The following is a 21,012-nucleotide window of genomic DNA, read 5'->3' as shown; positions in this document are numbered from 1 at the left end:
AAGCAGACTTCTAAAGACTTAGCATCTTAAGTATGGAAACCTGCTACTTTTTGTTTGAAAATAAGCCCAGTTTGAAGGAAGAAGACAGTTCCACAGTCCCCTTTCAGTGAGAATTTCTGGCCACAGACACACTTTGGCTTCTTCCAACAAGAAGGAACCAAGCTCTTTGGGTAAGGATTATTTCTGGTCTTTGAAGTTATTTTTCTCTTTGAAATCCCTATGGAAACCTTTTCTCATGTCTAAACTGCCCGTCATTTGGCAATGTTTTAATGCTTCTGCTCATCTCACTTTTTAAAAATTTGTGACAACTACTCAACTATGCCATTGTAACACAAAAACAGCCACAGACAATAAGTAAATAAATGGCCTGGCTGGGTTCCAATAAAACTTTATTTACAAAAAGAGGCAGCTGAACTACAGTCTGTAGTTGCCAACTCTTAGAATATTTTATGACCTTGGAGTAGGCAAAGATTTTGTAGAGAAGACACAAAAAGTACTAACCATAACAGAAAAAAATTGATAAACTGAACATCAAAATTTAAAAAACAATTTGTGTTCATTAAAGGTAATGTTAGTATCATAAAAACACAAACCATAGACTGGGTGAGATGTTTTTGTAGTAAATGTATCTGACTAAGGATTTATGTACAAAACATGTAAAGAATTCCTACAAATCAACAATAATAAAAAAATTAAAAATAGGAGAAAGGCTTAAACACATGACAGAAAGATGACATAAGAATGACCAATAAGTACAGGAAAAGTTGTTCAATATCATTATTCATACTGGAAATATAAATTAAAACCACTAGAATGGCTATAATTATAAAGATCAATAACACCAAATACTTGCAAAAATGCCGAGCAATAGGACATGTCATAGCTGGTGAGAGGAGAAAATGCTACAACCCTTTAGGAAACTGTTTCATGGTTTCTTATAAAGTTAATCATATACCTACTCTATGACTGAGCAACTAAACCTTGGTATTTCTAGAAGAGAAGTGAAAACACACTCTGCTATGGTCTGCAACATTTACCCATTTACCTAATCGTTTCTAACCCTTTTCATTGATGTCAGGCTGTCCCTGCCCACTCCACCCTCCTCCCCTTTATCCTTCATAGGTATTTCCCCCAATAAATCTCTTGCACTTCTAATCCCACTGGTATCTACTTCTCCAAAGATACATAGGGGTTTAGGTTACATGGTTATGCATTTGCCAAAACTCATTGTACTGTATACTGTGCATTTCACTGCATGGGATCTGTGCATTTTACAATATGCAAATTTTACATTTAAAAATAAAAATCTGCAAAGCCATTCTATCTTCAAACCTGCAAGTATTCTCATGAAATATGTCAGTAACAGAAAAAAAATACTTAACACTTTTTTCCAGGATAATATTTTAGTCACAGACCTCCACACAGAGGAAGGGACACACACATCCACCATCATGTTATTTAGTTGCTTGACTTTAAGAGAACAGATATATTTACAATGATGATTTGAGACCAAAGAATCTTATCTCTATACTGTGTGGTAAATGCCAAATGCTGTGTGGTAAGCTAGGTTCACTCACTAGTAGGTAAGCCTCCTGGACAGAAACCTACCACCACACAATTATACCTTGTAAAGTACAAGTTATTACAAATCTTGAAACCCCAGAGTTGTGTGTGAACTGTCAAAGTACGAATGGTACTTAACAAGCTCTAAATAAAGAATCCACTGTGTAAAGCCAACTAAATTCTTCATTTTAAATTATTCTTTACTTTCTTCGTGGATAAAGTGATAAATCACCATCTTTCTTTAATTCTAAATTTTTGCTGCTTTCTAAGGTTATATTGGCCTCAGTTTTATGTATTTTTCTTGAAGTTTGATTTCCCTCTACTTTGTATAATTCTCCAGAAATTAGATTTCTGGAAAGATCTTTCTTTCACACTTTCTCAAAGCTATTAAACCTTGTCATTTTTGATGTCTCACTGCCGTTCATATTTCAACATTGTGTGACTCTGACATATAATGAATGACACGTGTAAGGGTTATTTTTTAATGTAATAATCATCTATGAACCACAAAGGATTTTAGTAAATAGCTGAAATTACCATTTTTGTATATGGTGAAAATAAACTTTTCTGTAATCATTTTAGGAGAAGGTATGGATGGATAGATAGGCTGAGCCTAATTCAGAGTGCTAAAATGACTCTGATCAGGAAAAGAGGCAGCCTTGATGTCTTTCCTGTAGTAAAAGAAAACAGTGAACATACAGCAAGCTCTCACTTAGTGGTCGTCAAAGGTTTATTTGTCACCTGCTATGTGTACTCAGGCACTGCATTGAGTACACGTGGGAATATATAAAGAGACATTCTCAACTCTCAAGGAATTTTCAGTCTAGTGAGGATGACAGGCAAGGAAATCAACAGTTTACAGCAAAACACGACAAGTCTCTGATGAACTCACTGACAGAGACCGGATTTGCCCACTGTGAAAGACAAAAGGCCCAAGATAACTAAGGAGATGACTGTATTCAAAGTATTGCAATATAGAGAACATTCATTAATGAGGAACATTTCAAAAAATATGGAAAAAACCTGGGCTTTTATAAAATAAAAGTGTCAAGAGGAAGGATGGAGACAGGTCTCATCTGAGCTATTGAGGGAAAATGAGGTGAGTTTTATCTGAACTTGTGAGGGTAGGATGGTCCTTTACAAACACAAAAGAATGGGAATATTTCTCCACCACGGGAGCTTTCTGGTACCACAGGGAACCTGGGGAAGAGATGTAGTAGTGTGGACATGCTTGTGGAGAATAGGGATAAAGAGTTTGCACAAAAGATCACCCTTGACCTGAGCCTAAAGGGAACGTAGGATATATTCACATGATAAAGCAAGAAAGGGATATTCTAGGAGAATCCAAACAAAAACAAACAAAAGTCAGATAAGTTTGGGGAATGCCAAGTAATTTGGGAAGACAGAATTATAGGGTGTGAGTCAAAGGATGGCAGAAGCTAAGGCCTGGTGTGTATAAAAGAGTGGGGTTAAGAAGCGTTTAAAAGAGTTTGCATTTGAAGATGAAGGCATTGAGGAACCAATGGATTCTTTTAAAGAGGTACGTTATATGACTAGATTTGTGTTTAGAAAGATGTAGGTAGTATGTGTAGGTAATATGTGGGATAGATAATGGAAAATCATACCTGAAAACAAGGAAAATAGAAAGAAGACTGCTTTAATAATACATGGGATGAATGTTGAAAGTCTGAACTAAGATGATACCAGATGATACTCCTGGCAGATCGTTAACTCTTACATGACAGAATCTTGACCATTCCTTTAAGACCAGATGTTAAAAGTCATTCTAGGGGGCCAAACTTTACCACCCAAAAATGTGTATCTTTGGCATGAAAATTAATTTAGGCTGGTTATACTTAAGAAACAGAAGACTCAGGAATCTCTTTTTGTTACCTCCCTTCTAACAGCCTAAAATAATTTAGATAAAGGTCCTGTCCCCAGAATAGAGCTGTCACCAGAGATCTCTGCAAAGAATATAGGCTGGAAGTGGTGAAGAGAACTAGGGAGGACCTAGGATCAGAGTCCACTGTGTGTCCCAGTTGTGTCTGCATGGTCCAGCAAACAACTGTTTACCAAATATTTGCTTTTCCATCTCCATGTGATTTGCTTTCCTCTCCTTTGATGTCCCAAACCACAACCCCCAACATCCTCTTTTGTCTTTAGCTGAAGATGGTATTTAGATGAGGATTTCAGCCATTTTGGCGAGTTACTAAGTTTTCATGGGTCTCTCCCATGTATACATATTACTAAATTTTGATTGTCTCCTGTTAATCTATCTCATGTCAATTTAATTTTTAGACCAACTAGAGAACCTAGAAGGGTAGAGGAAAATTTCTTCCTCCCTGACATCATTATAACATAGATTTCTTTGGAAACTTGAGTCTCTTTGATTCATGCACATTTACATTCTCCCTTTTGACCTTTGTTTTTCTGTTTTCCTATTTCAGTTCTATATTTATCTATATCTCCCCCCACCTCTCCATCTCGGTTACCCCACACTCCAATTGCCAGCTCCTTAAGAAGGGAACCATCCTGCAAATTACTGTATGCAGCTGGGTCAGCATTATCACCCTTTGTGTACTTAGTAAATGGTTAATTAACAAGCACATGCATACATCATTCTGAATGGCAGCATTGGGTCAGGAAATCAGTGGATTTTAATGACTGACATTCAGAATCTAACATGTAAATTATCTCAATTTACATGTAAATGTAAATATGTGTGTCTCATATTTAAATATATTTACATAATGTATATTTATTATATTTACATTGACATTCAGCTGGGAGTGAATTCAGAATGCATAAGTTGCTGACATTTTTATTTTCCTGGCTTCTCTGTCTTCTGAAAGAGCTCAATGTCAGTGAAAGAGATTGAATTGTACAAAAAGGTGACCATTTCTGCAAAGGCAGAAACATGCTTACCTGGAAAGTGCTTTTATTAGGATCATAGCTATAGCTTCCTTTTATTATAAATGTGCACATATTTTAGTTAAGAATAAAAAATATTTACGATATCAATCATCTTGTAATTCAGCCTGTAGGCAAGAGACTTAGAAAATGGTACCTGTAACCTCCAGGGACATATTCCATCATTAGATTAACAATCACTGAGGCAAACATACATCATTAAAACAGACAAGTGCTGCATGGGTGATGCAGGAATAATAAGCAGAACAACGTGTGGTATCACTTTATATAGGAAAACTGTAGACATTTTGTAGATGTGAAAATCTTGTTTGCTTTGGATAAAATATAATCGCCACTTCTAGAGATAAGAAAAATTAAAGGATGAACCAAAGCTATATTCCAGGGATATACCTTCTTTTATTTGGTTTGTCTGTACCAATAGCACAGAATGGAAATTAAATGCATTGAAGTTAGTGACTAGATTCTGCATAGTCAGTGGTGCAAAAACTGATTTTTCACTCATTTAACCTAAACATTACACTGTTATCAGCATCAAAGAGAGCCTGTCTATAAACCTGATTTCACTTGCAGAAAAAAATAGACTGGGTTAAATAATTTGGATTCTGTTGAAAACCTATTTTTTCCTTCCCCTTATCACATATTTCCATTTCTAAATGAGGATTGTGAACACACATTTCCCATTGCCTGCCCTTATAAACTCAATAATCTACCATTACTGTTCTCCCAGAATTGATTTAAAAACTGTGTGCATTTATCTATAAAATCCTGGGAGATGTGGCCACCCATTGGATCTGACCTATAGGTAATTATGATGTGCATAATTATGTTATCTGAAGCAGAGCACTTCTGATGTAATCAAAACTGTTCACCTTTAGGGCTTTCAAATAACTACCCAATTCACCTAGCCATTCACAACATGGTGAAATTCTACAAGCATCAAGTTGTAAAACAGACAGGTTCTTATTAATAAATGAAATTTTTCCATTTTCAATGTTCTACTGTAAATTGATACATAACAATAGCTAATAGTTGATGTTTAGATGTCAGAAAAACCTGTAGCTTCTCTGTACTTCAATGTCCGGACATTTAAATTGGCAATAAGAAAAGATTAAATTTGTAAATTTTAATTTTAAGTGTTATTGTATCATATTGTGAAGATTATTGTATTATAAATATTACATGTATGTAGATCACTTAGCACAACATAAGTGTTCCTAACTTGATTGCTAACTTCAGTGAAGTTTTGTCTGACTTTAGGACACTGGTAAATATGTCAGATTGTAGTATTTATGTTGTTCAACAGAAGTTAAAGAGATAAGGTACAATGTAAGTAAATAAAACCCAAAACTTTATTAGTTCACTTTTTTCAAGGTTTATATAAATCATCTTGGTTTTTCACTCTCAAATTCAATGGCTTAGATTGTTAGCAATTAAGCCAAAACTTCAACTGAAAACCTAACATGGAAATTATATTTGGTCCAGTCCTGATTCTAATCCTTTCCTATTCTATTTCATATTACTCACATCCTTTTCAATTAAAAAAAATATATACTGGATACGTTTTGAAATATTAATCAAATTAATTCACAATCTTTGTTCAAGTGAAATACCAAAGACTGGAGAAATTTAAGTCAAGTGCATTTTATGTGAAGTAAAGTAGTTTTATTTTCAATCTGTATCCAAATTTTCTATCATTTAACTAACATTTTAGCTATTCATTTAAGTAACTATGATCTAACTTTGCCAAATAATAATCATAATTACATTTTACATCTTGATGGAGAATTCCAAGTGCTAATTGCTCCATATTAATGCACTCATTAAATGTATTTTAGTTATAAACACATTTTCATGCTGTCAAATTCAATTTTGTAAAAAATAAAAAACTCAGGAATAATACTTAAAAATTCAAATCATAATTTAAATTCAAAGTTAGAACTTGGCAAATTAAAAAATACTGAAACAACATAGTCAGAGAACGTGAAAGGAGAAAGTTTTGAAAAGCATGTAATCAGATTTTAGTTATCTTCTTGAAATCTAAGATTTAAACTTTCATGCCATTCTCCTAAACAGAGATATCAACAAAAATTTCACTTGTATTTACCTTGACATTTGTAAGAATTGATATTTGCTATTAATTTTGATATAATTTGGTCTGATTTCAAACCTCAGCCAAAGAAGTTAAAGCTCAGAACAGTGAAGGTCACACCTAAAATCAATAGAGTGAAGTATTTATTTGCACTAAATGCACCATTTTGATTTATTGACAAGCTACATGGAAATTTCTGGAACAGTCTGAATAAAATAATAAATCCACAAATCAATAAATGAATTAATAAATTAATGAAAGATACATATGTTTTTATTTATTGTGAATAGTTGGCTCTCAAGAGCAGTTATAGCTTTTTGTATATATCTTTTCGATTTTTGTATATTTAACCCTGAGGGATATAATATATGCTTAATAAATTTTGGTAATTGGGAGATAATAAAGGAGAAAATAAAGGGAAAAAGTAGAAAGGGAGAAATGAGGGGAAAATACAGAATAGTAGATAGGAAAAGGGAAAAGAAAGAAAATTTATCTAGCTGAAATAATTAAAATTACTTATTGTATATTGATATTCAGATCCCCTGTTATTATACTAACTCCCATTTTTATTTTGAAACAAAATAAGGTTGCAAACAGAAAAAATAAAATATTTATAATGTATAAATATTTAAACAACAAAATCTAAAAGTGATGGAACATTAAAACAAAAACATTGGCTACAAAAAATATATAGTTAAAATCATTCATTACATGTATTTTTTCTTCTATTATATTAATTTAAAATCAAAACAAAAATAAGGATAATAAAATGAGACTGGATCACAGAATTTTCCTTTCCTGACACCTAATAAATTTTATTTTATAAAGAAGTAAAGGGGGGGCAGAGTCAAGATGGTGGACTAGGAGGACACAGAATTGTCTCCGCACAACTAGGGCACCTACCCGGCACTGGTGGGGGACCACGGGCACCTAAGGGGATGGGAGAAACCCCCAGCCACCAGCTTGTGGGATCTTGGTTCCCAGGCTGGAGGTCAGGCCCGAGCTCCTGTGGTGGGAGCTCCAAGTCAAAACCACTGGACTAACCAAAAACCTCAGACCCCAGGGAATATTAATCAGAGTGAAGCCTCCCGGAGGACCTAATCTCAGCACCAAGACCCAGCTCTATCCAACTGCCTGCAAACTCCAGTGCTGGATGCCTCAGGCCAAACAACCAGTAAGACAGGAATACAGCCCCACCCATCAAAAAAAAAACAAAAAACAACAAACTGAAACGATAAAAAAATATGTTACAGACGAAGGAGCAAGGTAAAAACCTACAAGACCAAATAAATGAAGACAAAACAGGCAACCTACCTGAAAAATAATTCAGAATAATGAGAGTAAAGATGATCCAAAGTCTCAGAAACAGAATGGAGAAAATACAAGAAACATTTAACAAAGACCTAGAAAAACTAAAGAGCAAACAAACAGTGATGAACAACACAATAACTGAAATTAAAAATACTCTAGAAGAAATCAGTAGCAGAATAACTGAGGTAGACGACAGGATAAGTGAGAAGGAAGATAAAATGGGGAAATAACTGCCAGGGAACAGAATAAAGAAAAAAGAACTGAGGACAGTCTCAGAGCCCTCTGGTACAACATTAAACATACGAAGAATCGAATTATAGGGGACCCAGAAGAAGAAGAGAAAAAGAAAGGGTCTAAGAAAATATTTGAAGAGATTACAGTGGAAAACTTCCCTAACATGGGAAAAGAAATAGTCAATCAAGTCCAGGAAGCGCAGAGAGTCCTATACGGGAAAAACCCAAAGAGAAACATGCCAAGACACATATTAATCAAACTATCACAAATTAAATACAAAGAAAAAATATTAACAGCAGCAAGGGAAAAGCAACAAATAACATACAAGGGAATCCCCATAAGGTAAACAGCTGATCTTTCAGCAGAAACTCTGCAAGCCAGAAGGCAGTAGCAGGACATATTTAAAGTGATGAAGGGGAAAAACCTACAACCAACATTACTCTACCCAGCAAGGATTTCATTCAGATTTGATGGAGAAATTAAAATCTTTACAGACAAGGAAAAGTTAAGAGAATTCAGCACCACCAAACCAGCTTTACAACAAATGCTATAGGAACTTCTCTAGGCAGGAAACACAAGAGAAGGAAAAGACCTACAATAACAAACCCAAAACAATTAAGAAAATGGGAATAGGAACATACATATTGATAACTACCTTAAATTAACTGGATTAAATGCTCCAACCAAAAGACATGGACTGGCTGAATAGAAACAAAAACAAGACCCATATATACGTTGTCTACAAGAGACCCACTTCAGACCTAGGGAGACATACAGACTGAAAGTGAGGGGATGGAAAAGGATATTCCATGCAAATGGAAATCAAAAGAAAGCTGAGGTAGCAATTCTCATATCAGACAAAATAAACTTTAAAATAAAGACTCTTACAAGAGACAGAGAAGGACATTACATAATGATCAAGGGGTCAATCCAAGAAGAAGATATAACAATTGTAAATATTTATGCACCCAACATAGGAACACCACAATACATAAGGCAAATACTAACAGCCATAAAAGGGGAAATCGGCAGTAACACATTCATAGTAGGGGACTTTAACACCCCACTTTCACCAATGGACAGATCGTCGAAAATGAAAATAAATAAGGAAAAACAAGCTTTAAATGATACATTAAACAAGATGGACTTAATTGATATCTATAGGACCTTCCATCCAAAAACAACAGAATACACTTTCTTCTCAAGTGCTCATGAAACATTCTCCAGGATAGACCATATCTTGGGTCACAGACCAAACCTTGGTAAATTTAAGAAAATTGAAATCATACCAAGTATCTTTTCCAACCACAATGCTATGAGACTAGATATTAATTACAGGAAAAAAACGGTAAAAAATACAAACACATGGAGGCTAAACAATGTACTACTAAATAACCAAGAGATCACTGAAGAAATCAAAGAGGAAATCAAGAAATACCTAGAAACAAATGACAATGAAAATATGACAACCCAAAACCTATGGGATGCAACAAAAGCAGTTCTAAGAGGGAAGTTTATAGCAATACAATCCTACCTCAGGAAACAAGAAAAATCTCAAATAAACAGCCTAACATTACACCTAAAGCAATTAGAGAAGGAAGAACAAATAAAAAAACCCCAAAGTTAGCAAAGGAAAGAAATCATAAAGATCAGATCAGAAATAAATGAAAAAGAAATGAAGGAAACAATAGCAAAGATCAATAAAATTTAAAGCAGGTTCTTTGAGAAAATACACAAAATTGACAAACCATTAGCCAGACTCATCAGGAAAAAAAGGGAGAAGCCTCAAATCAACAGAATTAGAAATGAAAAAGAAGGAACAACTGACACTACAAAAATACAAAGGATCATGAGAGATTACTACAAGCAAAAATATGCCAAAAAAAAAGGGCAGCCTGGAAGTGATGGGCAAATTCTTAGAATAGCACAACCTTCTGAGATTGAACCAGGAAGAAATAGAAAATATAAACAAACCAATCACAAGCACTGAAATTGAAACTGATTGAAAATCTTCCAACAAACAAAAGCCCAGGACCAGATGGCTTCACAGGTGATTTCTATCAAATGTTTAGAGAAGAGTTAACACCTTCCCTTCTCAAACTCTTCCAAAATATAGCAGAGGTAGGAACACTCCCAAACTCATTCTATGAGGCCATCATCACCCTGATACCAAAACCAGACAAAGATGTCACAAAGAAAGAAAACTACTGGCCAATATCACTGATGAACATAGATGCAAAAATCCTCAACAAAATACTACCAAACAGAATCCAATAGCACATTAAAAAGATCATACACCATGATCAAGTGGGGTTTATCCCAGGAATGCAAGGATTCTTCAATGTAGGCAAATCAATCAATGTGATACACCATATTAACAAATTGAAGGAGAAAAAGCATATGATCATCTCAATAGATGCAGAAAAAGCTTTCAACAAAATTCAACACCCAGTTATGATAAAACCCTCCAGGAAGTAGGCAAAGAGGGAAATACCTCAACATAGTAAAGGCCATATATGACAAACCCACAGCCAACATCATTCTCAATGGTGAAAAACTGAAACCATTTCCTCTAAGATCAGGAGCAAGACAATGTTGCCCACTCTCACCACTATTATTCAACATAGTTTTGGAAGTTTTAGCCACAGAAATCAGAGAAGAAAAAGCAATAAAAGGAACACAAATTGGAAAAGAAGAGGTAAAGCTGCCACTGTTTGCACATGGCATGATACTATACATGGAGAATCCTAAAGATGCTACCAGAAAACTACTAGAGCTAATCAATGAATCTGGTAGAGTAGCAGGATACAAAATTAATGCACAGAAATCACTTGCATTCCTATACAATAATGATGAAAAATCTGAAAGAGAAATTAAGGAAACTCTCCCATCTACCACTGCAACAAAAAGAATAAAATACCTAGGAATAAAGGTACCTAAGGAGACGAAAATCCTCTGTGCAGAAAACTGTAAGACTGATGAAAGAAATTAAAGATGATACAAACAGATGGAGGGATATACCATATTCTTGGATTGGAAGAATCAACATTTTGAAAATGACTATACTACCCAAAACAATCTACAGATTCAATGCAATCCCTATCAAATTACCAGTGGCATTTTTCACAGAACTAGAACAAAAAATTTCACAATTTGTATGGAAACACAAAAGACCCCTAATAGCCAAAGCAATCTTGAGAAAGAAAAACGGAGCTGGAGGAATCAGGTTCCCTGACTTCAGACTATACTACAAAGCTACAGTAATCAAGACAGTATGGTACTGGCACAAAAACAGAAATATAGATCAATGCAACAGAAGAGAAAGCCCAGAGATAAACCCACACGCATATGGTCACCTTATCTTTGATAAAGGAGGCAAGAATATACAATGGAGAAAAGACAGCCTCTTCAATAGTGGTGCTAGAAAGACTGGACGGCTACATGTAAAAGAATGAAACTAGAACACTCCCTAACACCATACACAAAAATAAACTCAAAATGGATTAAAGACATAAATGTAAGGACAGACACTATAAAACTCTTAGAGGAAAATATATGTCACTCTATAACAAAAGTCACAGCAAAATCCTTTTCGATCCACCTCCTAGAGAAATGGAAATAAAAACAAAAATAAACAAATGGGACGTAATGAAACTTAAAAGCTTTTGCACAGCAAAGGGAACCATAAATAAGATGAAAAAACAACCCTCAAAATGGGAGAAAATATTTGCAAAGAAGCAACTGACAAAGGATTAATCTCCAAAATATACAAGCAACTCATGCAGCTCAATATAAAAAAAAAACAAACAACCCAATCCAAAAATGGGCAGATGACCTAAATAGACATTCCTCCAAAGAAGATATACAGGTTGCCAACAAACACATGAAAGGATGCTCAACATCACTAATCATTAGAGCAATGCAAATCAAAACTACAATGAGGTATCACCTTACACTGGTGAGAATGACCATCTTCAAAAAAATATACAAAAAATAAATGCTGGAGAGGCTGTGGAGAAAAGGTAACCCTCTTGCACTGTTGTTGGGAATGTAAGTTGATACAGCCACTATGGAGAATAGTATGGAGGTTCCTTAAAAAACTAAAAATAGAACTACCATATGACCCAGCAATCTCACTACTGGGTATATACCCTGAGAAAACCATACTTCAAAACAAGTCATGTACCACAATTTTCATTGCAGCACTATTTACAATACCCAGGACATGGAAGCAACCTAAATGTCCATTGACAGATGAATGGATAAAGAAGATGTGGATATAGCTGATTCACTTTGTTATACAGCAGAAACTAACACAACATTGTAAAGCAATTATACTCCAATAAAGATGTTAAAAGAAAAATAGAAGTAAAGAACATCTAGAATAATGTAGCTTCTAATTATTCCTCCGACCCACTCACACAAGTGAAATGGCGGAAAGAAAGTAAGTAGCAAACATCTTGAATATTACTATGAGCATTACATTTAGAGAGAAGCTCATGGAGGAAGCAACAGGCAATGTGAAAGAAAAATGTGATGGGGTGGAAAGCAGACTTGAGGAGGAAGGGACAGTGGCCATGCAAATGTGGAATCTCTATCTCTCAGTCCAGTTTTCAAAGAAGTTGGGACCCACCACCAATGCTCAAAATGTTTATTTTAATTGTGTAAAAAATCTAAAAGAAAGAAAGAAGAATCACAATATTAGAGTTACCACTTCCCCTGGAAAATGATGGATTCAGCAGACACAAAACCAAAAGATGTATAAAGGAGCAGAAATCCAGGGGAAAAGTCACAAAGTAAGTCCATTTGAAGTCTCCTCTATAGCACTGTCTTGCCCATGGAACCAATTAACACCATATCTATGCATTATTCATCACTTGGTTCTCCCTGCTGATTCTAGGAAGAGCAGAATGGAACCGCTAAGTGCATAATCTGACCTGGCTCTTTGGTCTCAGCAACTCTTGGACATGCATGCTGCATTGGAGCAATCGTCTGATGCTCAGAGTTAGTACCTTAGAAGGGAAGATACAATCCTCAAACTATGTGCAATAAATCCTGGTACAGGACATATAACAGAAGGCACAGCAGCAACCAGGACCTCCCACAATGCTAAACCCTCTTTCCCACACTAGCCCTCAGGCTACAGAAAATATAATAGAGGGAAAGACTTAAATCTCAAACTGCAGCTATGAAATAAAGGGTGGGAAGAAACAATTCACATGTCCAATATCAAAACAGGATAGGAGTTTGGCAGTGTCAGATCTTTCTATAAGATTCTTTGTAAATAGTCTGATCTCTTCCTAGATATACTGCACTTAAAATGTTACTAGTATTTATCAGAAATATATTAGTCAAAACTACTGATTTTTAAAAATTCTTACACTGAAAATCCTTATATTTATCTTCAATTCATTATATCCATCTCCCCTCACCCCCACCTCCAAAAGTGACTTCACCTCTTTGTATTTTAATTTTTTACATTATTCCTTGACATGCCCTTAATATCTCTTATGAAATAGCTTATCTTTAATCCAGTGAAAGTCAACTGCCAAGATAGCAAATACTATCACAAAAATATTTGAAGTTATAAATCATGCCTTTTTATTTTCTCTAATCATATGGAATTTATAACTGATTCATATAAACCCTATTAGCACTTGCAGATTTTGATTACCTTATTCTTAAGAATCAAATTATTATCTAATTGCCATTATATGGTAAAAATGATCTGAATCATTTTGTTAAAAATTGGAAAGATAATATACAACTATATACAAAATTTATAATATGGTAATATTCATAAAAAAATAAAGCTGGTTAAAAGGGATAGAGAATGCAGCTGGGGTGGATCTAGAATCACTGGGGTGGGGCAATGGCAGAGGAGTCAGAGGTACAAGGTGATAGACCAAGGTGAGGAAGAGAAAAGCAGTTCCCAACTTCGGAGCTGACGAGGCACTCTCAGGTAGGTCATGGTGCTTTCTTGTTGAACATAAACAATTCCACAGGACACTAACGTCAGTCAAAGCCACTCTGACCATGATAAGACAAAAAGACCATTTGGGAATCATTTCTAAACATACAAAACATGAACATGGTTCAAACCACAAAAATATCCAAACATCTCCCTGTCCTTGATAATATGTATGACAGTAGCTCCTTACCAATTATACCTTTAACCTTGTTTAATTCTTCCTGCCTTGTAGATAAGATTGATTTAGATAATCAGTCACAGAATGCCCACACTGCCTGACAGCATCCAAAAGCATAGTAAAGTCCTGCTTCCTAAACCCTTCCTAAAATTACCTAACATGAGACCAACTCCTAAGAATTAGCCTCTTGTAACAGACTTACTAAGATACTAGATGGCTCCCCATGATGTGCATTGTACTTCCTTAAAAGGAACACTAAACCCAACTTGTTCAACTATAGGTTTATTATTCCTGGTGTTTTATGGCTGAAGGGCATTGACGGTGGGAAGCAAGTGGCAGTGAAAAAGGTAATAGAACCAGTGGATTGAAGGGTCTTAAAGAAAAGAGCTAGAATGAGAGGATGTGAAAATCAGAAAGTGGGGTACTTGAAACTGAGTCTATGAAGGGGATACAGTTATTCATAATGCCAAGGTCTGGATAATGGCCATGGGAATAGAGAGAGTGAATGTGGAAGGGAGGATACTGAAACGGATCTGGGAAGTATGAGATCAGAACATTACAAAGATCATGCACAAGGACATTGCAACCATTAAGACTTAGGACAAGAGTACTGTTAGAGTGACAGGAGCCCAAAGTTAAAATATTTAATTAATGAGTCTGTAGATAAGCATAACATAGAAATATATTATAGACTGGGAGCAGAATCTTCAAAGATAAGAAATTTTAGGGAAGAGAGAAAGAAAATTAGTTTGAAATTAGCAAGAAAGAGTAGGGAAGACATCGACTCCACCTACAAGCCACGTGCGATGTGGAGAGACAAGAGCTATTGGTTGAAAGGGTCACAGGGAAAAAGAATCCTTCTGAGGAATTCACATTTCAATATAGACTGAGAAGGTGAAGAGGACATTTAGGGAAGAGGAGGGTATAGAGGATTTTCAAATGATGGACCAGAAACTCAGAAGTCACTATGAAAGAATCAAAGATTAGAAGACTTATGAACCCTCTTACACTGTTGGTAAGAATGTAAATTGGTGAAGCCACTATAGAGAACAGTATAGAGGTTCCTCAAAAAACTAAAAACAGAATTACCATATGATCCCACAATCCCACTCCTGGGCACATACCCAGACAAAACTATAATTCAAAAAGAACAAACACCACTATGTTTTTAGCAGCACTATTTACAGTAGCCAAGACATGGAAACAACCTAAATGTCCATTGACAGATGAATGAATAAAGTGATGTGGTACATATATACAATGGAATATTACTCAGCCATCAAAAAGAATGAAATAATGCCACTTGCAGCAACATGGATGGACCTAGAGATTATCACACTAAGTGAAGTAAGTCAGAAAGAGAAAGACAAATACCATGTGATATCACTTATATGTGGAATTTAAAATATGACACAAATGAACCTGTCTATGAAACAAAACCAGACTCACAGATATAGAGAACAAACTTGTGGCTGCCAAGGGGAAAGGGGGCTGGGGGAGGGAAGGAATGGGAGTTTGGGATTAGCAGAGGCTGACTGTTATGTATGGAATGGATAAACAACAAGGTCCTACTGTATGGCACAGAGAATTAATTCAATAACCTGTGACAAACCATAATGGAAAAGAATATATATATATGTATAACTGAGGCACTTTGCTGTACAGAAGAAATTAATACAACATTGTAAATCAACTATACTTCAATAAAAATTTTTTAAAAAGAACACATATGAAATCATATGGGGATGTGAATCTCTATGATGAGTACTAGACTATAGCTGTGGAAGAGAATGACATTTTCTAAATATTAAATATTTCATAATACTCATGTCAAAAATGTGAAATACTTCATTTAAAAATCATATTTTTATAATAGAGATAATGTCCCACTAATTGACTTTTAGTCATGAAATAGCCTTTCCTCTGAAGTATTATTACTATGTTCTTTTCTGCATGTAAATTATCATGGGGAGATGAAAGAGGCTTATATTCTAAAGGTTTTTTTTTTTTTTTTCTGTGTCTCTTAAGTGAGGGCTTTCCTTAGTGTGCAGGGAAGGAGAATTTTTCCTTTTTATTTTTCTAGGTTCTGTGGCTGGTCTGAGGATCAAGTCTGATGTAGGACAGATCAACAGCAGAAAAAAAAAGGTAATTGCATGCATACACACAGGAACCCCACAATGATATGAGACTGAAAATGTGGCCAGGCAATTAAGACTTTTATGCCATCCTGAGCTGAGGAAAAAGAGGGCTTTGGGGTTTCAGGTGGGGGATTGTTGGGGGAGGTTACTAACGAGGGAAGGTAAGAGGAGGAAATTATGGTAAAGTTTGCCCAGCCATGCAGGTAAGTTTTTCAGGTATAAAACTGATCTCTGGGGATAGCTCTCTCCCTATGCCAAACATGTAAATTTCCTCTATAAATGTATATATCTCCCACAAATAGAGAAATGTATACTTTCTTTTAGGCAGTTAATGGGGAGGTAAAGAGCTTTTCCTGAGTCTGCTGGATCTCGATTGCCTTCAACTCAAAATAACCATCATGCCAAAGTAGCATATTTTGGAGTGGTATATTCTGTACCCCTTTAAGTGCTATTTCCTCAACATTATTAAATCTGAGTTTCCAGTTACCATTTGAAATTACATTCAATTTTGCAAACAGATTCTTACAGACTATTCTCAATAAAGATTCATTTTCTACCTTTCATAATTTAATAAGCAACAGTGAATTTGCCAAGAATTTCCTTTACACTTGGAAAGAAATCAACTTTGAAAAAAGTTTAGCAGCTGTCACTAATGAAATAAAATTGAATTAACTCAATGAGATTGAATATATTCAATAAAAATAGGGCTACACAATAGCACCAGTGGTCTCCTTACAGAAGTAATGTAATTTTGAAAATATGTTCCACTTTTTTTTTTAATCCTCAAACATCAAATTGCATCTTTTTGTTTTTTTAATCCTCAAACACCAAATTCCACTGAAAAACTAGCATCTCAATTCTTCAGAGAAAATAGATCTTGGACTACAGAGTATACTCCTAGTTTCAGGAATGCTCTAAGCTATGTATTGGTTTATACTTTCATCTCATGTCATTTTACTGAAATGCCGTTCCAAATATTTGGCATGCAGTACCCATCAGGCAGTAGGTACTAATAGCTTACATTATTGTCATTATGCCAACGAACAACCAGGTATTTGTTTGGTTATGGTTCAAGATGTCTTTTTTTTTTTTTTTTGCGGTACGCGGGCCTCTCACTGCTGTGGCCTCTCCCGTTGCGGAGCACAGGTGCCGGACGCGCAGGCTCAGCGGCCACGGCTCACAGGCCCAGCCGCTGCGCGGCATGTGGGATCCTCCCGGACAAGGGCACGAACCCACGCCCCCTGCATCAGCAGGCGGACTCTCAACCACTGCACCACCAGGGAAGCCCTCAAGATGTCTCCTTATACCAAACAGTCCATAGTTGTAGGACTCTGGAAAGTCAGTTCTCAAGACCATCAGATGTACACTGAAATTTTTTAAAGATTGAAATTTTTAAGAAATAAGACTTCTGCTTTATTCACTTTCATTCAGCACTTACATTCAAAGCACTATATCTAAAGTAAACAGATATGTCCAGGGTCCTTGAAGAGATGGAGTTAATTTCACTTTAACAAGAAATCATCCAGTCAGAATCCTGGGAAGAGTCATCATCTCCAAAAGGTGGAACAAAATGAACAGCTTAGAGCTATAGGAATTTTACTTTTAAGCCAAATTTCTCTGTTTTTTTTTCATTTTGGATGAATTCTTGAATAATTCTGGAATTTGGGCAAGTTCAGCAAGGAAACTCTTCTCTGCCCTATGCAGCATCCACTGGGGGACTCAACTGGGGGTTGGAGGATCCACTTACAAGTTGACTCACTCACATGGCTGATCAAGTAGGCGCTGTTGTCAGGGAGGTGCTCAGATGGGGCCAGAGGCCTCAGTTCCTATCCAGAGACCTCTCCCTGAGCTGCTTGGCTTTCTCAGTGGCAAGATGGTTGCATTCCCAGAGAAAGTGTCCCAAAAGAACCAGGCAGAAGCAGTATCACATTTCATGACCCAGCCTTAGGAGTTACAAAGTGTCACGTTCACCACAGCATGCAGCCCATCCCAATCCAAGGACATAGAACATGGAGCCCCGAATTCAACAGAAGAAGTATCAAACTCACACTGTAATAGGAACATGTGGTCAGGGAGATATTTTGATAGCCATTTTTGGAAAATACAACCTCAGAGTTTGTCTTCTGACCACAAAATTTCAGTTCCCTCCTACTTGCAAAATATATTCTCCTCTTCCCCAAGACCCATCCCATTATAGAATCAGCTTGAAGTCCAGAATCTTTTATCTCCATCAAGCCCAGGTGTGGATGATGATTTGGGGTAAGGTTTCTCAAATACAACTTCTTAATTCCCTTTCTTTCGATCTAAAGAACTGAGAACTGAAATAATAAATGATTACCCTCCATGCACATACAGTGGTGAGATAGGCAACAGGGATAGGATAACTGCTACAGACACTCTCATTCAGAAAGGGGGGAAATTTGAAGGACACAGCAGCTATTAGTCTATAAAAATTCTGAAATACAAAGAGGTGTGGGTTGTCAATTCCTTGATTAGGGCTAAGATTTACTGCTGTAGCCCTTACCTCCACCCTTTGGACTACTGATTTTGTTCTCTGAGTCTCCCATCCTTTTCCACAAAAAACAATCTGTGTTTACACTAGTTTTCTGGGTCTGCTTCCTGCCCACAGTCATTTGGGAGTCCAAGGCATCTTTTTATCATGTACTTTTTCTAGTATTTCCAGTCTAAGCTGGTAAATTTCTTCAAGAACTTTGAGGCTTCTTGCCCATCAATTTATAACCCACTTTATTAGACAGAAACCATACCCATACTTTAAGGTAAGTCCTTCTCTATATTCTGCTCCATGTGAAATTTCTGTGGGACAATGGCTTTAAGATTCCTAGAACACCTATTGTTTAATAGCATTTGTGAGACATACTATTAAATCTTTCTGAGGGACTCTTTGAAAGGGTTTATGATGGAACATTCTGGATGTTTTCTTCTGAGGTCTTCCAGGATCTCATATGTCTACTCTGAATGAGATTTTTACCTGGAAGCCATTTCTTAATTTCAGAACAATTTGCCATCTGGAGCATCTGGAAATGAAAAACAGTTTTCTGATTTAATTTCAAAATCATTAAGTCCCAGTTCATTTTATTTCCTTGAAATTTTCCTTAAAATTTAACAGTTTGTTTTTAAGCTCATCTCTCTCTTCTCACATTTTCCTATGTACAGCCATAAGCAACAAGTCAGCACTCCAATATTCTGTCTCAAATTTTTCTTACCTACATCACTGAAGTCAATAAGTACATTTTCCAGTCTCCCCTACTGCAGGTGACAGTGTTGCCAAACTTTCCACCACCACATAAGAAGGGTCCTTTTTCTTTTGGACTCCAATAACATTTTCCGTACATTCCTTTAAGCTCTCACTGCAAACACTGCACGGAAGTCTCATTAGGCTTTTATTAATAATTTATTAGAAATTCTGTTGGGCACCACTTACCAGTTACAAAGCCAATGCCATTTCCTTAAGTTGTCATGGCAGTATGCCACTGCCAGTACCAAAATCTGTTTCATTTATTTATTTCTGTGAAACTAACTGCACCCAAATCTTAACAGCTTAAAGAAACAATAATCCTTTGTTTTGCTTACAAACAGGCAATTGGGCAAACTTGGTGGGAATAGCAACTAGGTGCTAGCAGACAGCTGGGAACTTATTCAGGGCTATAAGACTTGGACCGATGCTTCTTTCTATGCATATTTCTCCCAGACTGCTTGGGCTTCCTCACCGCCTGGTGACTGAGTTTAAAGAATGAACATATCAAATCAGGAAGAGAAATGATTGCATTTTATGATCCAGTCTGAAAAAATCATACCGCATCACTTCCGTTGTTTTCACTAGCTCACCATTGTTCAAGGGTAGGAAACATAAATCCAACCTCTTGAAAAAAGATGTGTCAAATTCACTTCAAAAAAAAAAAAGGCATGTGCAATGGGAGATATTGTTGCAGTCACATTTGGCAAATATGTCTGCACATTGCATAAAATTGTTTTATCTACCACAAATGGTATATTAGAATGATCAGTATGTTATAGATATAATTATACAATAATAATTGTTAATGCCCTTCTGAGTAGAAAATAGTATTTTTCTTCAAATCTATTTATTTTGGCCAAGTTATGGGCCTACTTTTTCTGTGGATTTTCCCCTTTCCACTAAAGAATATCAACTTTAATTTATGTCAAGAGTTTAGGTAGAAGAAACTTTAGTTTCCCCCTTATAAAAAAATGATTTCACTTGATTTTTTTAACACTTGTCTAAGAAGACCTAAAAGTGTTATCACAAATTTCTACTCTACAAGATGCTAAATTAGGAGAATGGTATTTGATACATGGTATCTGCAAGGGTTCCTTCTCTCTACTTAAAACTGCAAATGATTTTTATCCACCTTCCTCTAAAAAAAAAATAGGTATTTAAGCTTAGCATATTTCTTGGAATTTATCTCATTCTTTCTTTTTTATAAGTTTTAAAACCCATAATTCAAACCTAATAAATTCCTGTTAAATAGCGGGGTTAAGCCAAAATTAGACTTAATTTCTTTAAATTGATTTCTCTAAGCATGGTACATTTAATTTAAAGAAAAAAGTTAAACTGATT

Source organism: Monodon monoceros, unplaced genomic scaffold, assembly GCF_005190385.1.
Source record: "Monodon monoceros isolate NGI ecotype Baffin Bay Population unplaced genomic scaffold, NGI_Narwhal_1 Super_Scaffold_11, whole genome shotgun sequence".
NCBI lineage: Eukaryota > Metazoa > Chordata > Mammalia > Artiodactyla > Monodontidae > Monodon > Monodon monoceros.
Note: the sequence above shows the minus strand (reverse complement) of the source record.